This window comes from Dendropsophus ebraccatus, chromosome 15 (genome assembly GCF_027789765.1).
Source record: "Dendropsophus ebraccatus isolate aDenEbr1 chromosome 15, aDenEbr1.pat, whole genome shotgun sequence".
NCBI lineage: Eukaryota > Metazoa > Chordata > Amphibia > Anura > Hylidae > Dendropsophus > Dendropsophus ebraccatus.
This window is the reverse complement of record NC_091468.1, coordinates 29371414-29396260: the sequence shown is the minus strand read 5'-3', so window position 1 is coordinate 29396260 and position 24847 is coordinate 29371414.

Below are 24847 nucleotides of genomic sequence, written 5' to 3'. Positions count from 1 at the left end.
TTCGGGAGGCCGGTCGAATCCCTGCAGCCGTCCCTGATGCCAGCCCCCCTCTGCCGCGTCATCGGCTGCTCAGCCGCGATTGGCTGAGCATAACTGTGCTCAGCTAATCGCGGCTGAGCAGCTGATGATGCGGACGCGTGTCAGGTATGTATGGTACACTACACTTCAGGTCCACGTGCGGGGGTGGGGGAACACAGGAAAGGGGGCAATTCACATACATAACATACATTACAAAGTTGTATAACTTTGTAATGTGTGTTATTTTGTGAATAATTTCTTAGCGCTGCACTACCCGTTTAATGCTTAAACTTTACTTGAAAAAAAAATCTTCAGTGCAATGCAAAAAATGTAACAGTTCTTTGGTACTTACAACAGTAGATAAAAAAATCTACCAAAAACACCATTGAGCATAATTTCCTTTACTCAGAAATTCCTTTATTACCAAAATCATGTAGAGAAGAAATGTCATATTAAAAATGAGGCAAAGATGATAACAGTACAATGGTCCAGAGGACAAAACAGACATGGGATATTAGACTACTTAAAGTATATTGCATACATGAGTGTGTTATAACACTAAAAGAGCACAGGATAGAAAAAGTACAAAAAATAAGTACAAAAAATAAGGTCTGTATTATAAGTGCATAAGTGCATCTAATAGTAAATAACTACACACAGATCAGACCTGTAAACATAACACATAAAATTGCCATCAGCCCGAAAAGTCATGCATCATGAAAGGTAACATGAGTTATAATGTCTTACCCATACTGCTGTTCCCCTGGTACACCCCGACACGCATTTCGCAGATGACCACTTTATCAAGGGGCATAATCTATTGCATGTGCCTGCTATATTTATAGTCACGTCCCTAATGCAAATAATAAATAATATATATATATAACAATATATAATTAAGTTGGACAACATGCACAATCTCCATTAACACAGGGATGTCTGGGGATTTCCATTTCTGTGCTAATTTGGACTTAGCTACCGTAAGTATATGTATAGTAATTGATAAGTCGTGAGTACTCATATGAGTCAAATTCAGGTGAAGTAATGCTACTTCGGGTCCCCATTGTGGCGAATATAGAAGTACCTTACATAATAGAGTGTATTTGGTCCCAGAATAGACGAATTTTCTGACATGTCCACCAAATATGATAAAGCGAGCCTACCTCTACTTTACATCTCCAACAGATATTGGAGCATGAGGAGTATATCTTGGCTAGTCTATGCGGGGTAAGATACCAGCGGTAAAAGAGTTTTCGTGAAGCTTCCAGGTGGGTGGCACAATGAGAGAATTTATTGCTATATAAGTAAGTAGTGGACCACTGAGAGTCCGAAAATGACATCTGTAAGTTAGATTCCCACTTGTTTTTAAAAGAAAGCGTAACTAGAGTGGATGGTAATGCAGTGTATGCTTTAGAAATACCATGAAGCACTGAAGAGTACTCTTGAAAAATAGTTCATACCCGCTTACAGGAGGGTTTTGATTTGGTGGAAGGGTGGAAACAAAATGGCGGAGCTGGAGATATTTGAAAAAATCCCTGTTAGGGATATTGTGTAAACAAACTATCTGGTTAAAGGGGCACAGTTTCCCATCATCCATAAGATCTTTTAGAGTCCTCAACCCCCTATCGGACCATTCACTATAGTCTGTATTCGGAATACAGGCTTGAACAACTTCTAATGGTAAGTCACCCATTCTAGTTGGAGTAAGTTCTTGCTTCGTGGCTATAGCTGCCCATACTTAGGTTGTGGTGTGTTAGGGTCTGTGTGGAGGTTATATAGAGATTCATAAAAAGAAGAGAAAGTGTTGGCTATCCCTTTTGGGTCTACTATTTTTTCCCCGGTATGGCTTTAGACAAATGGAATGCGTGATTTCGCGACTCTATTATTTATTAGTCTCGCTAGTTGGGCGCCTGTTTTGTTCCCGTGCCAATAATGGGATAACCTTAGTTTTTTCAATGCTAATTCATATTTGTGGGCCTGCAATTCATGTAATTTGGCTGACAGTTTGGATATCTCTTGAGCTCTCGTCTGATCATAGTTAATTTTGTTTAACCTATGGAGGTTAGATAATGATACTTGTATGCCTGTTATTTCTAAGGTATGGTTTTTCTTGAAGTGGGCACTGTTTGATAAAGTGGCCACGTATAATAGCTTTATGAGCACACTATAATGTCATATCGGACACTTGTTCATTGTCATTGATTTTAAAGTATTCTTGGAGGGCTAACAAAGTGGCTGGGAAGTATTTGTTGTGTGTTAAAATAAAATTGTATAGTCTCCATACCGAATCATATGAATGGCTAAATTGGTCTAGCAAGTCGAGAGTGATGGGAGAGTGGTCGGACCACGTAATGGATCCTATAGAAGTGGCTCTTATTTGGGGCAATAAATTTTTATCTATAACGAAGAAATCTAGGCGGGTGTAGATTTTATGGGGATTGGAAAAAAAAGTGAAATCCATCTCTCGGGGATGCTTGATCCTCCAAGGGTCAACTAAATTATGGTGTGAGATAGTTTTAGCTAGCGGGGTGGGTTCAGGAATAGATGATTAGATTATAGTCGCCAACAACCAGTAAGTGGCCCTGCTTAATTTTGGGGGCTTTTTGAATTGTTTTCTTAATGAATTTATGTTGTCTCCTATTGGGTGCATACAGTGATGTATGCACAACATGTACCAGTTGTTATTAATAGTGCAATCTAGCATCACAAAGCGACCCCCCTCATCTATCAGGTGCAATGAGAACGCAATAGTGCTTCTAATCAAAATGGATACACCGCCCCTTTTGCCCATTGCTGGAGCCGAGTAGATGTGTGGATACTCCTTGTATTTAAGTCTATGGAGATCCTCCTGATTCAGGTGAGTTTCTTGAATACAACAAATATCCGCCTTTTGCAGTTTCAGTTCCTTCCAGAGGAGGGAGCGTTTAAATGGGGAGTTTAATCCTTTAACGTTCAAGGACACAATGCGAGTTGCCATGGTGTAGTATTAAATTGGAAGGTTATCATGCTACCGGCAAGTAGGCAGAGAGGGAAGGCCCTTTCCATCAGAGGTATAGAATAAGTGCTGTATCTTATGAGACCCAATAGGGAATGACTTACTATCAAAACTAAAAAAGTGCAACTTATAAACACAAGAAATATAATACAAAGATAGAAAAGATTGAGAGATGGACAGTGTCGTTGCAGACAGGTCGGCAAAAAGTGAAATGGTGGAAAAACGTTCTGGGATGTTAGTAGCTCGTCTTGCTGCTTCCATTATCTTTTCTTTACTATGATAGAAATGGAGTCTTATGATCACATCTCTGGGGGTTGCTGCAGGGAGATGTCTCGGCTTAGGGAGGTGGTGGGCTCTGTCTATAAACCGGTCTCTGTGCGTAGCATCCGGCACCAGAAATACAAAATAGTCTGTTATAAAATTTTAATTGGTCCGGTTTGATAGCCTCTGGGATGCCTCGCAGTCGGACGTTTTTACGTCGAGACCTATCCTCAACATCTTCGAGTTTTAGTTTCAGGGCCTTAACTTCATCTTCTAGTGAGTTATGTGAATCCAAAAGTTATGGGATCTTGTAAGTTCGGCCATTTTGGATTCAAGATGAGACTTCTGTCTCCTATAGTCCCCATATCTTTGTGGACCTTAGATATAGCGTGGTCAATATTCTGCTGTATGGAGGTATTTAGCTTATGTTCATATGTTTTATACCTCACACCCTTCATTACTTATTTTTGTAATGCTGCAGTTTTTCTTCTTCTTCCTGTCACTTACATATCTGAAGAAGGTTTTATTCCCCTCCTTAACAGATTTTGACATTTCTTCCACTTTTAAAGCTTTAGCAGCATTTATAATCTGCTTTGCCTCCTGTATAATTTTATACGTCTCTCTGTCAGTTACATTTCCAGTCTCTTTATACCTCCTATATGCTATGTTCACACAACATCAAAAGAAGAGAAAAGGTGGCCGATTTTGATATTTGAAAAAAATGTCTGTTATTGCCGCGATTTAACTGACTGCAATGGCAATGGAAAGATAGACGTCCAATGTACACAATGTGTTAAATAAGGGACATTTTTACAGCGTATGTCAAATTAATGAACATGATCATTATTTTCGGGCGTCTTTTTTTATTAGTTGTTCACACACAGTTTCTTTTGTCACCGTTCTTTCTCAGTTTTTACTATTAATTTCAATGGACTTTTCAATTAAGCCGCACCCAAAGGGCACTTAGTAACCCACACTAGAATAATATACCAATAGCCGTATTGCACTAAGGGGAGGCCAGACAGCTAAATGACGTCTTTTATTTTAGACTCAAAATGATGGACGTCATTTTAAATGGAGCTGAAAAAACGTTGTGTGAACATAGCCATAGGCTGCATTTTATTCCTTTACTATAGTCTTAACATCTTTAGTGAACCATATTGGTTTCTTCTTCCTTTTACTTTTTCTTATTCCTTGTACATGTAGATTAGTTGCCATGTTAGCATGTTTAAGTACTGCCCACTGAATGCTTGCTCCTGACTTTTTATCCCACCATTTTAATTCATTTAAAAAAGTATCTTGATCTTGGAGCCGTTTGGACATTGCTTTAGAGAATGTTTTCTTTATTGGTCATTGGCTTTCCACAATGTAGAACCTTGATATATTTTTTTTATTATTGGTGGATGTTGTCCCGAAATATAGCTACTAGAAGTAAAAAGAGTCAGCATTAGTTTCGTGATGAACTGATGTAGAGCCAGGAAGACTTTAAAGTTATCTATTTGTTTTGTGGCCAAAATAATAAGTCTTTTTCATAATAAAAATAATTTATGTTTGTCTGCTGATAAATTAAAGACTTTTTTTTATTCGGGAAATATCATTATTTGTTTTCACTTTCCTTGTTCTGTTTGCCTTCTTTGCTCTTCGTTTCTATCTATTTATTTATTTTTTTCTTCGATCAAGGCGAGAAGGACGTGGTGACTGGCTTCATTTTGATCTTTGTGTTCAGGGGTGTGCTGTATTTGTGTTACTGTTGTCTTCTTACAGTACTTACTATCCCTTATTGTCTCTTTGTTTCCAGAATTCCTTGTGCTTGAGATTTTAGGAAGGGTACTGATGCTTCTCTTCCAAATTTTATATTATTGATGACCATCACTGTCTGCCTTAAAGGGAAAGTGCGGCGGTAAGCAATTATTCACTAAATAACACACATTACAAAGTTATACAACTTTGTAATGTATGTTATGTTAGTAAATGGCCCCCTTTCCAGTGTTTTCCCCACCCACGCCACCCCCGGAAGTGTAGTGCTCTATACTCACCGGATTCGTGTCGACCCCCATCCACCATCTTGTGACAATGATGTTATCTTCGGGCCGGCTGAACCGCTCCTACCGTCCCTCGTGCCGGCCGCCCTCTGCCACGTCATCAGCTGCTCAGCCATAATTGGCTGAGCACAGTTATGCTCAGCCAATCGTGGCTGAGCAGCTGATGACGCGGCGGAGGGCGGCCGGCACGAGTGACGGTCGGAGTGGTTTGGCTGGCCGCCCGAAGATGACATCATTGTCACAAGATGGCGGACGGGGATCCACACGAATCAGGTGAGTATACAGCACTACACATCCAGGGGTGCCGTGGGTGGGGGAAACACGGGGAAGGGGGCCATTCACTAACATAACATACATTACAAAGTCGTATAACTTTGTAATGTGTGTTATTTAGTGAATAATTGCTTACCGCCGCACTACCCCTTTAATAAGGTCTATATCCATTACGGTATTGGATGGGCTCATGTTTACTGTCAATATTGAGTTACCTAGTTCACTGAGAACTGTTTTCTCTTCTTTTCCCATCATTCATGTTTTTAGTGGTTGGTGATAGGATCCAGTACTTTAGATGGTGTGGTTGGATCAATTGATAGGAAAAATGTGGTTGTCTTTTTAAATTCTTAAAGTCCTTTTTGGGGGGTTTGGAGGAAGTTTCACTGGTTTTGTATCTGTTCTTCCTTGACTTTCGTCAAACCCCTGGCCTGCACTTCCAACTGTGTAACCTAAATTATCAAATGTCCATGTGGTTTAAAATAAGTAGAATCTACCACAGAAGCACTGTATTTGAGAAGGGGTAATTTACTGTGTCAGACTGAAAGGAACACACAACTTCCTGCGGGACAAACAGCAGCTGATAAGAAATAAAAGACTTGATTTTTTTTTAAATAGAAGAATAGACATTTTCTGGCACCTGTTGATTTGAAAGAAATTTTTTTTTTGCGAAACTACCCCTAAATGGCCACAGGACAAGTGTGAAGAGGGATCTCAGCACTACATGGAAGTCCACGCTCAAGATGTTTACGCTCACAATTTACCCCATTGACCTACCACCAAATATACTTCAACAAGAAGGTTTGAACAAAGTCATTGAACTTGTACGATAAGGATAAGTATAGGGATAATATATTGTAATGGATAGTTCAAGCTCGAGGAGGTGCATCCCCTGGATCACAGAGGAGTGCTGGCGTTCCTTCCCTAAGGAGCGGAGTCTAAGGAGCTCATTGTGTCCACCAGCTCCTGCTGCAAGGCTGGTTGGACTTTGCTTCGGGTAACTCTCATGTCGCTACCCTCAGGGAAGGACCTCGACAACCACCAACTGCAGAACGGAAGGAGTGCTGGAGTCCGGGACTAGGTGCTCTTCCTCTGTGGTAGATGCAGCATTTGGACATAGTTTAGGCTAGAGCTGAGCTGGAACTAGGAATGGATGGAGAGCCAAGTAGCAAGAAGATCGCTAGGAAGTGGCAGAAAGCCAGGGAGCACAAACGTGGTTACTGAATGACAAACAACAACAACTGAGCAAAGAGGTGAGGTGGGGGCACAATCCTCCAGGAGGCCAGCTCAGAACAAAAGAAAGCACCAGAGAACAAGCAGGCTGAGAGAAAAGTAGACGATCATAAGGCAGTGTGACCCAGGTCAGGTAGGGGGTAAGTGACACGGCTGTGTGCTGCTACGTATATTTCATTAGAATTGCTAAAGTGCGGTCTGCGCAGTAACATTTGATTCATTAACCATTGAGGAACAAACATCACTTTTATTCATCCCCCTTCTATTTATCCATTCCCTTCTTGGTTGAACTTGATGGTGTCTTTTTTCAACCATACTATGTAACTATCTAATGGCTTAAAACTTGCAGTCGATTAATTTAGATTGACATTTTTCTATCGCAATGATGAAATAAATAACACACCCCTTAAACTCTTTGCAAATTTATTACTGCAGCGGCGGAGACATTACCATCAAGCTATGCCTGCAAACAGTAACATACTGTAAGTCTCCGTCCAGCAATGTTCAAGTTACTTCATTACATACAATATCATATATTATAACAGAAACATATCCATACATTTACCCTAGTGACTCGCATGTCAATTTCAATCATGAAGGTCAAAGAATTTTTACTTATCTGAATCAGCTCAGCTTTGCTGTGTCTCCCAGTGAGGTTACTGTAATAGAAGACTCCGCAGCACTCTTTTCATGCAAAAGTGTTTAACAGTTTATTACCAGCATGCAAAGGATTAAGCCAGGTATGTATACAACATTTATCACCACACTGGTGAACATAGATTTATAAATTTTGTTTGGCGACTGATGACGCTTCGACCCTGCCAGGGTCTTTTTCAACATCGCTGTGGAATATGCATATAAGTACTTGGTATGGACAGATAGTAATGAAGGCAAGATAAAATCATAAACAGCCTAGTACATAAAGTAAACATAATACATGCTATGGTCACCAAACCATAAGAACAAAGTAGCAACTCATCAATGGTTAGTAATCTCAAGGATCCATAATCATAGGGGTCACATGCAAATGGGTATAGCTCCTGATGGAGGGTTCATAGTATATACTAGTCACATGTAAGTCATAGGTGCAGTTTTCCTGGAGGAGGACATAAAGGTCGCACATGGACTAAATATAGTATATCGTGCTATATATCTATATGTTGTATAGATGTAGCATTATGGTAAGACACACATAAATAATATGCAACACGTAACATGGTAGTATGTGTAGTATAGTCAGCAGGGATTAGTATAGGGATTAGTCAGCAGCGTACATAAGACACACTCTATGGGGAGGGAGGGGGAAAGGGGTAACGGTAGGTGTAGGAGGACAACCAGAGGTAAACATGGGGAGGGTAAAGGACATGGGAGAGGTAGGGTATGGTACGGCACATATGGAAAAGGCAGCGCGTGACGTCACAACGTGTTTCCATGGCACCGACCAAGCTTCCCAGAGTGTTTCCGGTGTTAGGTCATCACATAAAATTAACCCCTACCATAGATAGAATGACCGTGTGAATAGACTACCCTCAAAAAACACCTCATGAATTGGCAAATAGCTAATACAAAAAGAATGCATGTGTACTAAAATTCAATAATTATCCAATAATAACATATGAATATTATATAAAGAACTGTGCAAATAACGTGATTTGAAGTGACAGTGACCAAATATATAAAAGTGCCAATATAATGGATACAGAGGGGGAGATTTATCAAAGAGTGTAAAATTTAAACTGGTGCAAACTGCCCACAGCAACCAATCACAGCTCAGCTTTCCTTTCAGCACTGCCTAAAGCTGAGCTGTGATTGGTTGCTGTGGGTAGTTTGAACCAGTCTAAATTTTACACCCTTTGACAAATCTCCCCCAGAGTGTCCAAGGTGAAAGTGACAAATAAAAATGTAAAATAAATATATGGGGTGAACCATGATGGCCGTGAAAAAATCTTTTATGGCATAACTTCCCGATATGCATGTGAATATGGTTGACCTAAAAAATAAAACCAAGTAATAAACCAAGGCCAATCTGTTCAGGCCCTGAAATTAAATAAAAAAGAACTAAAGTGTATAGGGATATGAGGTAATCGTTGGATAGACTTCATCAATAGAAACAATCACAATGTTTATGAAGTATAATGGATGGAAGGTATATGATGTGTCTCCAAGGGGATAAACCAAACAGGTCAGAGTCAGGAACAAAACTCCATAACTCAGAATGGCATAGGGGGTCCATAAACAATCTAAAAAACATAAAAAAAATAATAATAAAACCACTGTATACACACAAGGAGATCCGAACAGACACCACCACCCAAACCTGGATAGGTGTGACTATCTAACCCACATACATAGCTATAAAAAGGGGTGAAAACTAAGAATCTCATTCAACCCTTTCGGACTTACACAGTCCCCTCTCATGGTCCAGTGTGTTTCCAACTGCGCAAGGATCTTTCGCCAGTCTCCACCTCTTCTTCCATCATAAACTCGGTTGATGCCCTTTATCTTCAGGAGGTTGGCATTCCCTCCATGTGCCACCTTGAAATGTCAAAGGATTGGTTTCAGCTGGTACAAGTCTTCAGTATCCATGGCGCTCCTGATATCATGTACGTGTTCGCGTACCCTTATCTTTAATTTTCTTGTTGTGAGCCCTACATAGATGAGATTGCAGGGACAAGTGGCATAATATATTACACCCTCAGTATTACACGTAATATGTTGTGTAATCTTAAAGTTTTTGCTGCCATCACTGGATAGAAAATCATTAGTTTTTACAACATTAGTGCAAGCTATGCAGGTACCGCAGGGCTAACACCCCCACTTTGGCCCTTTTGAGCTGAACACATTTTGGCTGTCACACCCCCATGGTAACTTTGGACCAAAGTGTCCTTAACCCCTTAGCGACCCATGACGTATCTGATACGTCATGGCGCCGCGGGGGGTGTTCAGAGCTCTGAACGGCGCTGATCCCAGCTGTCATCAGCTGCTCAGCCGCGATTGGCTGAGCACAGTTATGCTCAGCCAATCGCGGCTGAGCTTCGGATGACGCTGCAGAGGGCGGCCGGCACTCGGGAAGATCCGCCAAGCTCCCGAAGAAGACGTCACTGCTGACGATCGGAGACCGTGGTCGGCACGCGACAGGTAATGTATAGCGCACCACACTTCCGGGTACACGGGTGGGGGTGGTGGGACACGGGGAAGGGGGCCATTCACAGACATAACATACATTACAAAGTTGTATAACTTTGTAATGTGTGTTATTCTGTGAATAATTTTTTTTCGCCGGACAACCCCTTTAAGGGGTTAAGGTTCGTTGCCCACTTATACGTAATGGCTGGGGTTTCTGGAATCCATTTCCCAACCATGTGGTTCATACGTAGAACTGGCCAGAATTTTTCCAATATTCCCTTTACTTTAGTTGCCCTCTCATTTTATGGGATAATGAACCTCACCTGGTTTTCTTTGTCTTTATCCTGGGGGGACTTCTTTTTTGGTACAATCAATTCCTCTCTCTTAGAACAGCACGCACGTTCAAATCCCTTCTTGATGCTACACTTACTATAGCCACGGGCTTCAAACCTCTAGGATAGTTTAGCCGCCTGTCTGTGGAAAGATGAATCATCCGAGCATAAGCGGCGTACCCGCAAAAATTGGCCAACGAGAATTCAGTTCACTGTTGCCCTGGGATGAAATGATGGAGCATTTAGCAGTGCATTTACCGATGTTTCTTTTCGGTATAAGTCAGTCTGTAGCATTCCTCCCGCATCCTTGTATATTTTCAAGTCAAGGAACTCAATTGAATGTTGGCTGTATTTCAAGGATAGTTTGATGTTCTTACCATTGTGATTCCGTTCCTCCACAAACCCGGTCAGCTCCTCTTCTGTGTCCTGCCAGATAAAGAGAATATGGTCTATAAATCGAATCCATAGATGGACCCTGTCGATGTTCATGACTGGGTTAGTGCAAAAAATCTCCCTCTTCCACAGCAACAGCTGCCAGTGCAAACTAAATTAAAGGGGTTAGGGGTAGTATGGTAATCCATGGTCTGTAGATGTAATATGCAGGAGCTGTAGGTGTTGCACCATGACTGTGGCACTTGTGAAGGGGCCTGAGTGGTAGCTAGCTCTCCCTAGGTACAGTACCAACACACACTCTGTAGAATGTTCGTAGCACTCCTTCCTGCAGTGTGATGGTGGGAGACTCAAAACAGAGAATTCATTAGTGGCTGTAGAACAATAACTCGCTCCGGTCAGATGAAGTCACAGATACCCGAGAGCATCCCTTTCAACCTGGGATTCTGTGAGACAGCAACACCGGCGAGAGAATTCGAATTCCCCAAGGCTGGTCTATGTATGTTGTATGAGTGGCAGGTCTTCCAGGTGATCATTGTTAGGATCAGGGATCCAGTCCAATCACATTCTGGACCAGACTCCTGACCTCCTATTTAACCTCCCCTCAGTTGCCCAGTACTCAATAGCTATTGGACTAGTTTTCTAGCGTGCACAATGCTTATACACCCTTTGTATACTTGTTTGTCTGACTTTCCTGATCCTGGCTATTGCACCTGACTACTATTCACTATTTGGCTTTTCTGACCTCAGCTATTGTTACCCGACTGCTTGTTTGACTCTGATTGTGTACTCTGCTGCCTGTTTAGTTTGACCGCAGCGTAAGGACTATGCCTTATCTGTAAGTTTGTCTTGTCTGTGTTTTGTGTTTTTTCACATTCCTCAAGTTAGGGACTATCCCCAAGTTGCCCGCAGTCACCTAGGGCTGTCTGAGGCATGTAGACAAGGACAGTGGGCAGGGACGAGTTCAAGGTTCACTGTCTGTGCCTACCCCGTCCCTTTCCTGACTGAACCGTACTTGTGGTGTTGTGACAGCAGTACCGTGATTGACTGGGCGAGGAGCCGTTGGCACCCCACCATGCCAATAACTCTTGTGGACACAGGCAACCTTTTCTTCCAGCAGAGGTGTAGACAGCTTTTCCTGTGCCCAAAGCAAAGATTTCATTGAGTGCCACCTACACACATGCTTGATCCTCGACACCCCAAACTCCTCGGCATTGAGAGCTGCAACTGCATACTGGACTGAAGGCACCTGCTGAGTGTTGTGCATGTCTTGTCTGTGTTTTGTGTTTTTTCACATACCTCAAGTTAGGGACCGTCCCCAAGTTGCCCCCAGTCACCTAGGACTGTCTGAGGCAAGTAGACAAGGACAGTGGGCAGGGACGAGTTTAGGGTTCACTGTCTGTGCTCATCCCGTCCCTTTCCTGACTGAACCGTACTTGAGGTGTTGTGACAGCAGTGCCGTGATTGACAGGGCGAAGAGCCGTTGGCTCCCTACCATTCCAATAACTCTTGTGGCCACAGGCAATCTGTTCTTCCAGCAGTGGTGTAGACAGCTTTTCCTGTGCCCAGAGCAAAGATTTCATCAAGCACCGCCTATACACACACGCCCCATCCCCGACACCCCAAACTCCTCGGCATTGAGAGCTGCAACTGCATACTGGACTGAAGGCACCTGCTGAGTGTTGTGCATGAATCTAATTCTTATTAATGCAGGCACCACAGTCAGCGGTCTTAGCAACTCTGTCCCCTGATGTAGGATCGGGCAGGATAGTACTGTCACCTAAGACGAAAAAATGAATACTTGGCCAGGCTGCCTGGTCCCCGCCACTACCGGATCCTGGGCCACCCACTCTGCACTGCTGCCTGTGTTTTTAGAACATCCGATGATGCTGTGCTCCCATAGGAAACAGCTGTTCAGTATAAAAGTCTATGATGAGTGGTAATTTCCGGTGGGAGCAGGACGTGTTGTGAAGACACAGGAAGCAGTGTAGCCTGGACAGCCTGGGATCCGGTGCCGGCAGGGAACGGGACAGGTAAGTATATATCGTGGACATGTCGCTTGCAGCCCTGGCTGCCTGGTCAAGTATTAATTTTTCCCGGACAACCTCTTTAATAATTTTAGTGAGGGATATGGGAAAAGGTGGGATAAAATTATTATATAAATTCAAATCTGTAGTACAAAGCAGAGCTAAAGCTTTGGCTGTCCAGACATGATTGGAATCATAGCTTTGCAGCAATTTAGGGCTGCAAGCTTGACACCTTTGATATAAAGTGTTACTTGATTATAAAAATCAGTAAAAGTCAGTAACAGTCAAGTTTGCTTACAACTTATTGTACTGCAGCTGTAGAGCTCCTCAGTTTGGGCTTATTACCGTATTTTACGGATGCTACGGGCGGAGAAGTGGAGTGTTTTCCCTCCCTGAATGATGCATCAGTATTTTGCCAGGAGAGGGGATACTATTTGAATCTCCTTAGTACTGTAATGACAGAGCTGTGTGGCTTCCCATTTACAGGGCTTCCCCGTCCATAGCATCTGTAAAATATGGGATTTGGGAATAAGCCCTTAGTTGTGTCTCCATGCACAGCAGGTGTTTTTCATACATTTCCAGGAAGAACAGAGGAGGAACTTTACAACAAATTATATGTTCTCTGTAGTAATGGGGGTATCCATCAAATTCACAGCTTTCAGTGGCTCAGTTTTTTAATGCACGGTGCACACAGTGATGTCACAGAAATCCTCAGGTCTCACAGAAGCATTTTGTGAAAGTATTTACGATGCCTGCACTGCACCCATGGGAGCTTGTAAATTAATATCACCTCTGTGAGGTGTATTTATTGCCTGTAAGCTCCATGCTTTGATCAGTAGCAGGAGGATCAGGGTCACTACATTATTGTATGTAACATGTCCCAGAGCTGACTCCTGTCATCACACACATCTGACTATACTATAGTAGAGATGTCTTTGTAGTGAAGGGATACTCGTAATCACGTTTAGACTATGCCTGACCACCTTCTGCCCTCTGGTATAGAAGAACCCGTCCCAGGTGGGTAGTACAAGCCCCAGTTGTCAGTTATCTGGGTGTAGCTAGGTGTCCAAGATTTTCCAGTTACCTGCACTGCGCAGTAGGATACATAGACCTTTATATACCGGTAGCTTTATCATACTGGGATCAGCTCCTATTTCTTCATGCGTCTGTCCTGCACTTTTTAGACACATTCCTGGCGTGAGCTAGCTACTGCATAGTAAAACTAGTTGCTTGCTTATAAGAATAGAGTCTTTTCTGCATCTGTCTCTGTCCCTGTCAGGGGTTCTGGCCAAAGCCAGGTTGTGGTTTAATCTTGTTTAAAAATGACAAGAACTAAACTTACCTCCTCCACCAGTGTAACTCCTCCTACAGGGGTGTTTGTATACCCTCCTGTGAGTGGTGGGGATGAGTGTGTGCAAGAGAAAGGCTAGAGAGGATAGGATAGAGAGAAAGAGCACCTGAGATAGGTCAGCACATAACACATGGTACAAATAACTTAACCCATTACTTCCTTCAGCTGTGCCATAGTAGTAATACATATAAGAAATACTGACACCTAGTGCGGAAACTTAAAGTACCTCATGCACCACTTGTTTAACCTGAGTGAGAACTTTAGGACAGGTGCATAACAGAAACGCTAGTAGTGGGACACCCCATACACAGCATTAATCTCTATGAGAGATCAGTGCTGTGTTTATAGGAGTCCCCCAAGGAAAACTTCTAGTTATTGTAAAAAAAAATAATAATAATAATAATAATAATTGTTTTATTAATAAAAAATCCCCTCCCCTAATAAAAGTTTAAATCACCCCCTTTTCCCATTTTATGAATAAAAATAAATAAACGCATTTGGTATCGCCACATGCAGAATCGCCCGAACTATTAAATTATCACATTCCTGATCTTGCATGGTAAATGGCATAAGTGCAAAAAAATGTATCAAGTCCAAAAAAATTCGAATAAAAAGTGATCAAAAAGTCACATATACGCAAGCAAGGTACTAATAGAAAGAACACATCATGGTGCAAAAAATGACACATCACACAGCCTTATAGACTAATAAATAAAAGCATTATAAGGATGGGAATAGAATAATTTTAGAAACATTTAGATTTTTAAAAAAGGTTTTTATTTTATTTGACGGCTTTTAAAAAAATTAAGTTATTTCAACTTCACAATGCACATATTTTTTTGTTCCCAGTTTTGCAGCAAATTTTATGGAAAATTAAGTCTGTTATTGCAAAGTACAATTGGTGCTGCAAAAAATAAGGAATCATGTGGGTCTGTAGGTGAAAAAAATGCCAGCGCTATGACCTTTTAAACGCAAGGAGGAAAAAGCACAAATGAAAATCGACTTTGTCTTTAAGGGTTAAACATAAAAATATATATTATTTTCTTGAAGCGGACATGTATGTCTGTTGTACTATTCGTGCCTGGCAGCAGTTTTACCCACGATTCTCAGCTGTTCCCTTTAAAGATTTCTAGAAAGTAAAATGTTAAAGAAAAATAAAACAAACACAAACAAGAACCACCTGAAATACTTGTAAATAGCTATTCCTTTTAGTTAATAGCTACTTCATAGCCAATTCCATGCTTATATATAGAAATCTGGTAGTAGCCAGAACCTTGCTTTATATGACACATCAGGTAGTCGTCCCTCTGAGGCATTTATTTTTAATCATGCTAACAGGAGGTTACTGAAATGTAAAACTACATTCTTCAGTACTGTGGGCAATACAATTTTGTAAATTAAATGTTGATTGGGCCCCAAAGCATTGTTCCTTGTAAAGCATACTGTGCCTTTTCAACAAATAAAAGGAACTTGCATATGCTATTAATTAACATGTAAAATGTTTGTTCATTTTATTTAAATTCAGTTCAAATGAAAATGTAAGGTTTTGCTTGCTAGGGAGTAAATGTTTGTAATCTTCCCATACAAAGTGCTTTAATGGTTGATTCTTTTATAGTTTTGTTAAAGTAAGCTGTTTTATTGTTAGTCGGGCCAAGGTTTTTTTTTAACACGTGCCAAAACGAATTGCATTTGGATTCCTTGTGATGTTTGTTTGCTTTCTTTTACAAGGGCAAGAAAAAGATATTGTATAAGGCCTCCTTAATGCAACTTTATTTAGCTTAAAAAAGGCCTCTTAAAATGCTGTTTTTTTCTATTTGTTATATTTTTTATAGCATTTTTTGTTCTTCATGTGTTTTTTAATGCGTTTTCAAATTCATGTATTTTTTGTGTATTTTTTTTTTTTTTGTTATATTTGTTATACCTTTTACAAGATATGTAAATATCTTGTAAATGTGAAAAAATGCAATAGAAAATGATTGAGGCTGTGTTCCCGCACACTAAAATGAATATAAAACCATGTTTTTAATCTAATATGCTACATTAAAGGGGTACTCCGATGGAAAATTGTATATTTCAAATCAGCTAGTGTTCGAAAGTTATCTAGATTTGTAATTTATTTCTATTTAAAAATCTGTAGTCTTCCAGTACTTATCAGCTGCTGGATGTCCTGCAGGAAGTGCTGTATTCTTTCCAGTCTGACACAGTGCTGTCTGCTGCCACCGCTGTTCATGTCAGGAACTGTCCAGAACAGAGGTTTTCTATGGGGATTTGTTACTCCTCTGGACAGTTCCTGATATGGACAGAGGTGGCAGCAGGGAGCACTGTGTCAGACTGGAAAGAATAAACCACTTCCTGCAGGACATACAGAAGCTGATAAGTATTGGAAGACTGCAGATTTTTAAATAGAAGTAAATTACAAATCTAGATAACTTTCAGACACTAGCTGATTTATTTATTTATTTTATTTATGCTGTTCACTGAGCGGGAGCAATATTGCTATATTTTAATAGATCAAACAATTCTGCACGCTATGATATATAAAATGTTTGTTTATTATTATATATATTTTTTTTTTATATTTTTTTATAATGGACAAGGAGGTATTTAAAATTTTTATTGGTGGGTTTATAAGGTTTTTTTAAAAAAATACTTCGAGGGTGCTAACACACATGACCGATGCGCAGCAGATCTGCAGCAGATTTGATGGTGCAAATCTGATGCTGTGTTCAGTTATTTACATCAAATCAACTGCGTATCCGCTGCGTATCCACAGCAGAAAATTCACTGCGATACGGTGTGTGTGAAGCTACCCTTAAACACTTTTTTTTTAATTACACTTTTTTATACTTTTATTTTACAGTTAAAGGGGTAGTGCAGCGGTAAATAATTATTGACAGAATAACACACATTACAACGTTATACAACTTTGTAATGTATGTTATGTCTGTGAATGGCCGCCTTCCCCGTGTCCCACCACCCCCACCCGTGTACCCGGAAGTGTGGTGCGCTATACTCACCTGTCACATGCCGACACCGACACCCAGCCGCGTCATCAGCCGCTAAGCCGCGATTGGCTGAGCATAACTGTGCTCAGCCAATCGCGGCTGAGCACAGTTGTGACGCGGCGGAGGGGGGACGGGCGTCCGTCCGTCCGAAGTTGACGTTTGGCACAAAATGGCGGACGGCCCTCGACACGGATCAGGTAATGTATAATGCACCAACACTTCCGGGTACACGGGCGGGGGTGGTGGGACAGGGGGAAGGGGGTGATTCACAGACATAACATACATTACAAAGTTGTATAACTTTGTAATGTGTGTTATTCTGTGAATAATTTTTTAGCATATACTGCATATACTGATCTATGCTATGTTGTGATTGCTATATAACGGGTTTAACGGGTTAATGATAGGCAGCTGCAGGTCTACACTGCAGGACACCGTCCATGTACGTACAGAATTTTTGCGGACGTGTGCATTAGCCCTTAGTGTCTGTGGGTTTAGTTTATTGTTTCACAAGTATTTTACATTAGTATTGTGAGCCAAAACCAAGAGTAGATGCAAAATACAGGACAGGTACACATCTTTTGATCGGGTGGTGTAAACAGGCTCTTACACAAGATTTAAGCCTCACATGTCTCTACTGAGTACAGTCTGTCTGATGAGTATAAGCCACCTGGTATTGGAGACAGCCACTTAGAGTATGTTCACACAGTCAGCTTACCCTAATGCCCACTGTTTTGTGAAAAAAATGGAAGGCAAAAAGGATGCCATTTTGTGACATTTTATTTTCTTTCAGACAAAAAAAAAAGTTTAATCACATTTATTACCGCATTTTAATTGATCTCAATGAAAAGCATTGAAGTCAAAGGAATGACGGCCGCCCAGTGCACACAGTGTATTAAATAAAGGATGTTGTTTGCTCACATCAAAATAATGATCATGACTAGAGATGAGCGAACCGGCCGAGGTTCGGGTTTGTATCAACCTGAACTTTCGGCTTCTGATTACCGCTGTCTGGCCGCTCCGTGAAGAAGGTGGATACAACCTGAGGACCGCCTGGAAAACTGGGATACAGCCATAGTTATAGGCTGTATCCCAGTCGACTTGATTCGGAGGCTCAAAAGGAGAATACACTAAATGTTAGATTCCATGAGGGAGCTGGTATCTGAACAGGAGGTTTTACATTCTTAACAGCTCTAAAGAATATTTTGATTGGATGCCACTACAGATGGCCCCCTCTCCCCCCACCCCTTATAGATGGCCACCCACTACAGATTTAAAAAAGGTCCTGAGAAGTGGCCCCTGGACTCCAAAGGCCCTCAGCCTCCTGAGCAGGTAGAGCCTGTTGTGGCCCTTTCTGTACAGGGTGTCCATATGATCAGCCCATTCAGGGGCATAGCTAGGATTCATGGGGCCCAATAGAAAAAAACTGTACAGGGCCTCATGAATCCTGTACGCCCCCCATACCTGGCCAACTCCCGGACACACAAAATGATGCACATATATACATACAGAGGCCACCACTAACATACACACATTTACACTGGAATGTGATTACACTAGTGCAGACATATACACCATGAATAGACATACACAGGGAAATCATGTCCCTAGTGTAATAAGAACTATTGAACCAGAAATAATATCTGCTGCATTTGCTTTTAGTGGTGGGTCCTTTAATAGAGCCCAGCATTATTAGAAACTGCTGCAGAACATCTTTGGGACCAAACCTTTCAATCACTTGAGACACTGCTGACATACACACACATATACACCAGTGTTACAGACATTACTGACATACACACACACACACACCACTGTCACAGACACACACACACACACACACAAAGATACTGTAACGCATGGAGTAGTGGATCCACTGGACCGTCACCAGCGATGGCACTAACCTCACCAGGGAGCGGAGTCTAAGGGGCCGCTGGTTTTCACCAGAGCCCGCCGCAAGGCGGGATGGACTTGCTGCGGCAGGCGACCCCCAGGTCGCTACCCCTGGCTTCGTTGCTGGTGACGGCAGGCGAGGCGTGGCAGGAGCAGTAGGCAGGAGATCGTGCAGGCAGAGGACAGAAGGCGTGCTCGCAGGTGGTGGACAGGACTCAGGAACAATGGAAAGGCAGCGGGCAAGGATAGGGACAAGGACTAAGGACAGGGACAAGGACTAAGGTCAGGAACAACAGGGAGCTGGGCCAAACGCTATGGGAAGCATGTAGAGGCTCCAACACGAGGGACAGGGCATGCTGGGATTTATAGGGGAGTGATTGGTGCAACTAACCAATTAAGGGCGGACTGGCCCTTTAAATCTGAGACAGCCGGCGCGGACGCGCGCGCCGGCCGGCACAGACCGAGACAGGAACGGAGGAGAGGCGCCCCAGGGGCCGAACTAGCAGCAGCGCCGGGTCCCTACACAAGGACCCCGGCGGCTGCATGGGACAGGAGGCGGTCGCGGCGGCAACCCGGAACGCGGGAAGCCGCCGCGGCCGTGACAGTACCCCCCCCCCTTTGGCCTCCCCCTCTTTCTTGCCTGCAAATGGCACAGGAAGCCACAAAGTCTTTGACATCTTGGAACAAACTGGGCCACCAGTAGTGGCGGGAGATCCGTTGCCCGGTCTTTCGGACTCCAGGGTGCCCGGCCTCCAATGAGGAATGTCCCCACTTCAAAATCCCTCTTCGAAGCGCAGGGTGAACATGGGTCTTTCCGGGGGGTGTTCTCTGAAGAGTAGAGGTGACGACTGGTACTAGGCGATCAGGAGGTATACTGTGGCGAGGGGATGTGGGTTTGTGGATGAGCTCCTTCTCGGCAGAGAAGGCATCCGCCAAGTCTTGGTCTTCTGCCGGTAGGCCGGATAGAGGCTTGGCGGGGTCAGGTGACGACACCGAGTACTTGGTCTGAGGTGACTTGAGACACTGGTTGGAACAGTCCTGACCCCAACTGATAATCTCCCCGGTTCTCCAGTCCAGCTTAGGAGCATGTAATTGCAGCCAAGGGAGCCCCAGGAGGATGGCGGGGGATGAATGGGGCAGGACGTAGAAGGATATCTTTTCCTGATGTAAAGGACCCACCTGGAGGACTAGAGGTGCGGTCTGGAAATATATCTGGTCGATAAGAATCTCGCCCGTGACCGAGGAGATAGTCAGGGGCCTGGCTAGTTGGATCACGGGTAGTCGCCATCTTTGGACCAATGTTGCCGCAATAAAACTGCCTGCTGACCCTGAATCGAGAAAGGCAGTAGTCTGGTGATCTTGTCCTGAGGGTGTCTGGATGGAAACCGGCATAGACAAACTTGGAAAGGTAGCGTTCACGCCTAGGGACACCTGTCCCACCGGACCTAGGTGCGAGCATTTCCCGGACGTTTGGGGACGTAGGGGACATCTCAGCCGAAAGTGATCCGAACCACCGCAGTAGAGGCAGAGATTCAGCTCCAGACGACGAATTCTTTCATCAGGCGTCAGGTGAGCCCGTTCCACCTGCATAGGAATCTCAGGAGAGGGCTGGGGCACCGGAAAGTCAGGATTCTGGAAAACCGGCGCCAGCTGGTGATGGCGACGGGGCAAGCCTAGTAGATGTTCATGCCGAACCTCCTCCTCCCTCTCCGAAAAACGAGTATCAACTCTGGTGGCCAGTAGGATGAGTTCGTTCAGGGAGGTGGGTAGGTCTCGGGCGGAAAGCACGTCTCTCACCCGACTAGACAGGCCCTTCTTGAAGGTGGCTATTAGAGCGGCTTCATTCCAGTCCAATTCAGCCGCCAGGGTACGGAACTGGATGGCGTAATCGCCAACAGAGGAGCTCCCTTGAGAGAGGTTGAGGAGAGCAGTTTCAGCTGAAGAAGCACGGGCAGGTTCCTCAAAGACGGAGCGAAACTCGAATAAGAAGGTTCGGAGATTGGCAGCAGCAGGGTCATCTCGGTCCCACAGCGGCGTGGCCCAGGCCAGAGCTCTACCCTCTAATAGGCTGATGATGAAAGCCACTTTAGAGCGCTCAGTGGGAAACTGATTGCTTAGAAGTTCGATATACATAGTGCATTGGGTCAGGAATCCTCTGCACAACTTGGAGTCACCAGAGTATTTGCTTGGGAGAGCCAGTAGAAGTCTCGAGGTAGCTGCAGGTGGTGATAGGCGCTGGGCTGTAGTATGCTGCTGTAGGGCGGCAGTCAATTGCTGGATTTGCTGAGCCTGTTGAGCGACCACTCTGGCAACGTCACGGAGATCAGGCACCTCGCCGGGATCCATGGTTAGAGCCTACTGTAACGCCTGGAGTAGTGGATCCACTGGACCGTCACCAGCGATGGCACTAACCTCACCAGGGAGCGGAGTCTAAGGGGCCGCTGGCTTTCACCAGAGCCCGCCGCAAGGCGGGATGGACTTGCTGCGGCAGGCGACCCCCAGGTCGCTACCCCTGGCTTGGTTGCTGGTGACGGCAGGCGAGGCGTGGCAGGAGCAGTAGGCAGGAGATCGTGCAGGCAGAGGACAGAAGGCGTGCTCGCAGGTGGCGGACAGGACTCAGGAACAATGGGAAGGCAGCGGGCAAGGATAGGGACAAGGACTAAGGACAGGAACCAGGGACAAGGACTAAGGTCAGGAACACCAGGGAGCTGGGCCAAACGCTATGGGAAGCATGTAGAGGCTCCAACACAAGGGACAGGGCATGCTGGGATTTATAGGGGAGTGATTGGTGCAACTAACCAATTAAGGGCGGACTGGCCCTTTAAATCTGAGACAGCCGGCGCGCGCGCGCCCTAGGAGGCGGGGACGCGCGCGCCGGCCGGCACAGACCAAGACAGGAACGGAGGAGAGGTGAGGCGCCCCAGGGGCCGAACTAGCAGCAGCGCCGGGTCCCTACACAAGGACCCCGGCGGCTGCATGGGACAGGAGGCGGTCGCGGCGGCGACCCGGAACGCGGGAAGCCGCCGCGGCCGTGACAGATACATAGATACAGTAGATACACACACTGACATATACAGCCCCAGACAGGGGCGTAGCTAAAGGTTGATGGGCCCTGGTGCAAAATGTTAGCTTGGGGCCCCCCCCCCATCTCACCCGATCAGGCAAAGTCCTATCTAACGTTATATCCAATTACTCTAATGTGCCACCATCTTTTAATGCACTGTCACTGCCTCCACCTCATGTACTGCACTATTGCCCCCTATAATTAATGGACTGTACTGTGTCATTGTCTAACCATTGTATTCCAATCTTTGACTCTCCAGCTGAAAAACTACAACTCTCATCATGAACTGGCAGTTGGATATGATGGGGGTTGTAGTGCTGCAACCTGAAGAGCCAAATGCTGCAAAACTCCCATAATAAACTATCAGCAGGGCACGATGAAGTTTGAACTTCTGCAACCTGGAGAAGTCACCTGATATCACCTGCAGTCCTATGTAACACCACAGATAACAGTAATATCCCTCTGAGTACAGATAAAGTAGTAGTCACCTGCAGTCCCATGTAACACCACAGATAACACAGTGATATCTCTGAGTACAAATAATGCAGTAGATGTCACCTGCAGTCCTATGTAACACCACAGATAACACAGTGATATCCCTCTGAGTACAGATCATGTAGTAGATGTCACCTGCAGTCCTATGTAACACCACAGATAACAGAGTGATATCTCTGAGTACAGATAATGTAGATATAGACCCCCCTGTGTAGCCCCCCCCACAGTGCAGACCCCCGTGTAACCCTCTCATAGTATAGACCCCCTGTGTAGCCACTCTCCCATAGTATAGACCCCTTGTGCAGCCCCCCTCATAGTATAGACCCCTTGTGCAACCCCCCCAGTATAGACCCCTTGTGCAGCCCCCCCAGTTTAGACCCCCTGTGTAGATCCCCCACAGTACAGACCCCCTGTGTAATCCTCTCATAGTATAGACCCCCTGTGTAGCCCCCCTCCCATAGTATAGACCCCTTGTGCAGCCCCCCTTATAGTATTGACCCCTTGTACAGCCCCCCCAGTATAGACCCCTTGTGCAGCCCCCCCAGTATAGACCCCCTTGTGCAGCCCCCCCCCAGTATAGACCCCTTGTGCAGCCAAGCCCCCCAGTATAGAACCCTTGTGCAGCCAAGCCCCCGCCCCCCAGTATAGACCCCTTGTGCAGCCCCCCCCCAGTATAGACCCCCTTGTGCAGCCCCCCCAGTATAGACCCCTTGTGCAGCCCCCCCAGTATAGACCCCTTGTGCAGCCCGTCCCCAGTATAGACCCCTTGTGCAGCCCGCCCCCCAGTATAGACCCCTTGTGCAGCCCCCCCAGTATAGACCCCCTGTGTAGATCCCCCACAGTACAGACCTCCTGTGTAACCCTCTCATAGTATAGACCCCCTGTGTAGCCCCCTCCCATAGTATAGACCCCTTGTGCAGACCCCCCTTATAGTATAGACCCCCTTGTGCAGCCCCCCCAGTATAGACCCCTTTTGCAGCCCGCCCCCCAGTATAGACCCCTTGTGCAGCCAAGCTCCCGCCCCCCAGTATAGACCCCTTGTGCAGCCCCCCCAGTATAGACCCCCTTGTGCAGCCCCCCCAGTATAGACCCCCTTGTGCAGCCCCCCCAGGAAAGACCCCTTGTGCAGCCCCCCCCAGTATAGACCCCCTTGTGCAGCCAAGCCCCCCCAGTATAGACCCCTTGTGCAGCCAAGCCCCCCCAGTATAGACCCCCTTGTGCAGCCCCCCCCAGTATAGACCCCTTGTGCAGCCCCCCCCAGTATAGACCCCCTTGTGCAGCCCCCCCCCAGTATAGACCCCTTGTGCAGCCAAGCCCCCCAGTATAGACCCCCTTGTGCCCCCCCCCCCCCCCGTATAGACCCCTTGTGCAGCCAAGCCCCCCAGTATAGACCCCCTTGTGCAGCCCCCCCCCCCCAGTATAGACCCCTTGTGCAGCCCCCCCCACTATAGACCCCTTGTGCAGCCCCCCCAGTATAGACCCCCTTGTGCAGCCCCCCCCCAGTATAGACCCCCTTGTGTAGCCCCCCCCAGTATAGACCCCTTGTGCAGCCCCCCCAGTATAGACCCCTTGTGCAGCCCGTCCCCAGTATAGACCCCTTGTGCAGCCCGCCCCCCAGTATAGACCCCTTGTGCAGCCCCCCCAGTATAGACCCCCTGTGTAGATCCCCCACCGTACAGACCTCCTGTGTAACCCTCTCATAGTATAGACCCCCTGTGTAGCCCCCTCCCATAGTATAGACCCCTTGTGCAGACCCTTCTTATAGTATAGACCCCCTTGTGCAGCCCCCCCAGTATAGACCCCTTTTGCAGCCCGCCCCCCAGTATAGACCCCTTGTGCAGCCCCCCCAGTATAGACCCCCTTGTGCAGCCCCCCCCCAGTATAGACCCCCTTGTGCAGCCCCCCCCCAGTATAGACCCCTTGTGCAGCCAAGCCCCCCCAGTATAGACCCCCTTGTGCAGCCCCCCCCAGTATAGACCCCTTGTGCAGCCCCCCCAGTATAGACCCCCTTGTGCAGCCCCCCCCCCAGTATAGACCCCTTGTGCAGCCAAGCCCCCCCAGTATAGACCCCCTTGTGCAGCCCCCCCCCAGTATAGACCCCTTGTGCAGCCCCCCCAGTATAGACCCCCTTGTGCAGCCAAGCCCCCCCAGTATAGACCCCTTGTGCAGCCAAGCCCCCCCAGTATAGACCCCCTTGTGCAGCCCCCCCCCAGTATAGACCCCTTGTGCAGCCAAGCCCCCCCCAGTATAGACCCCTTGTGCAGCCCCCCCCCTGTATAGACCCCTTGTGCAGCCCCCCACATCGCAACATTTATGTAAAAAATGAAAAAAAAAAAATACAAAAA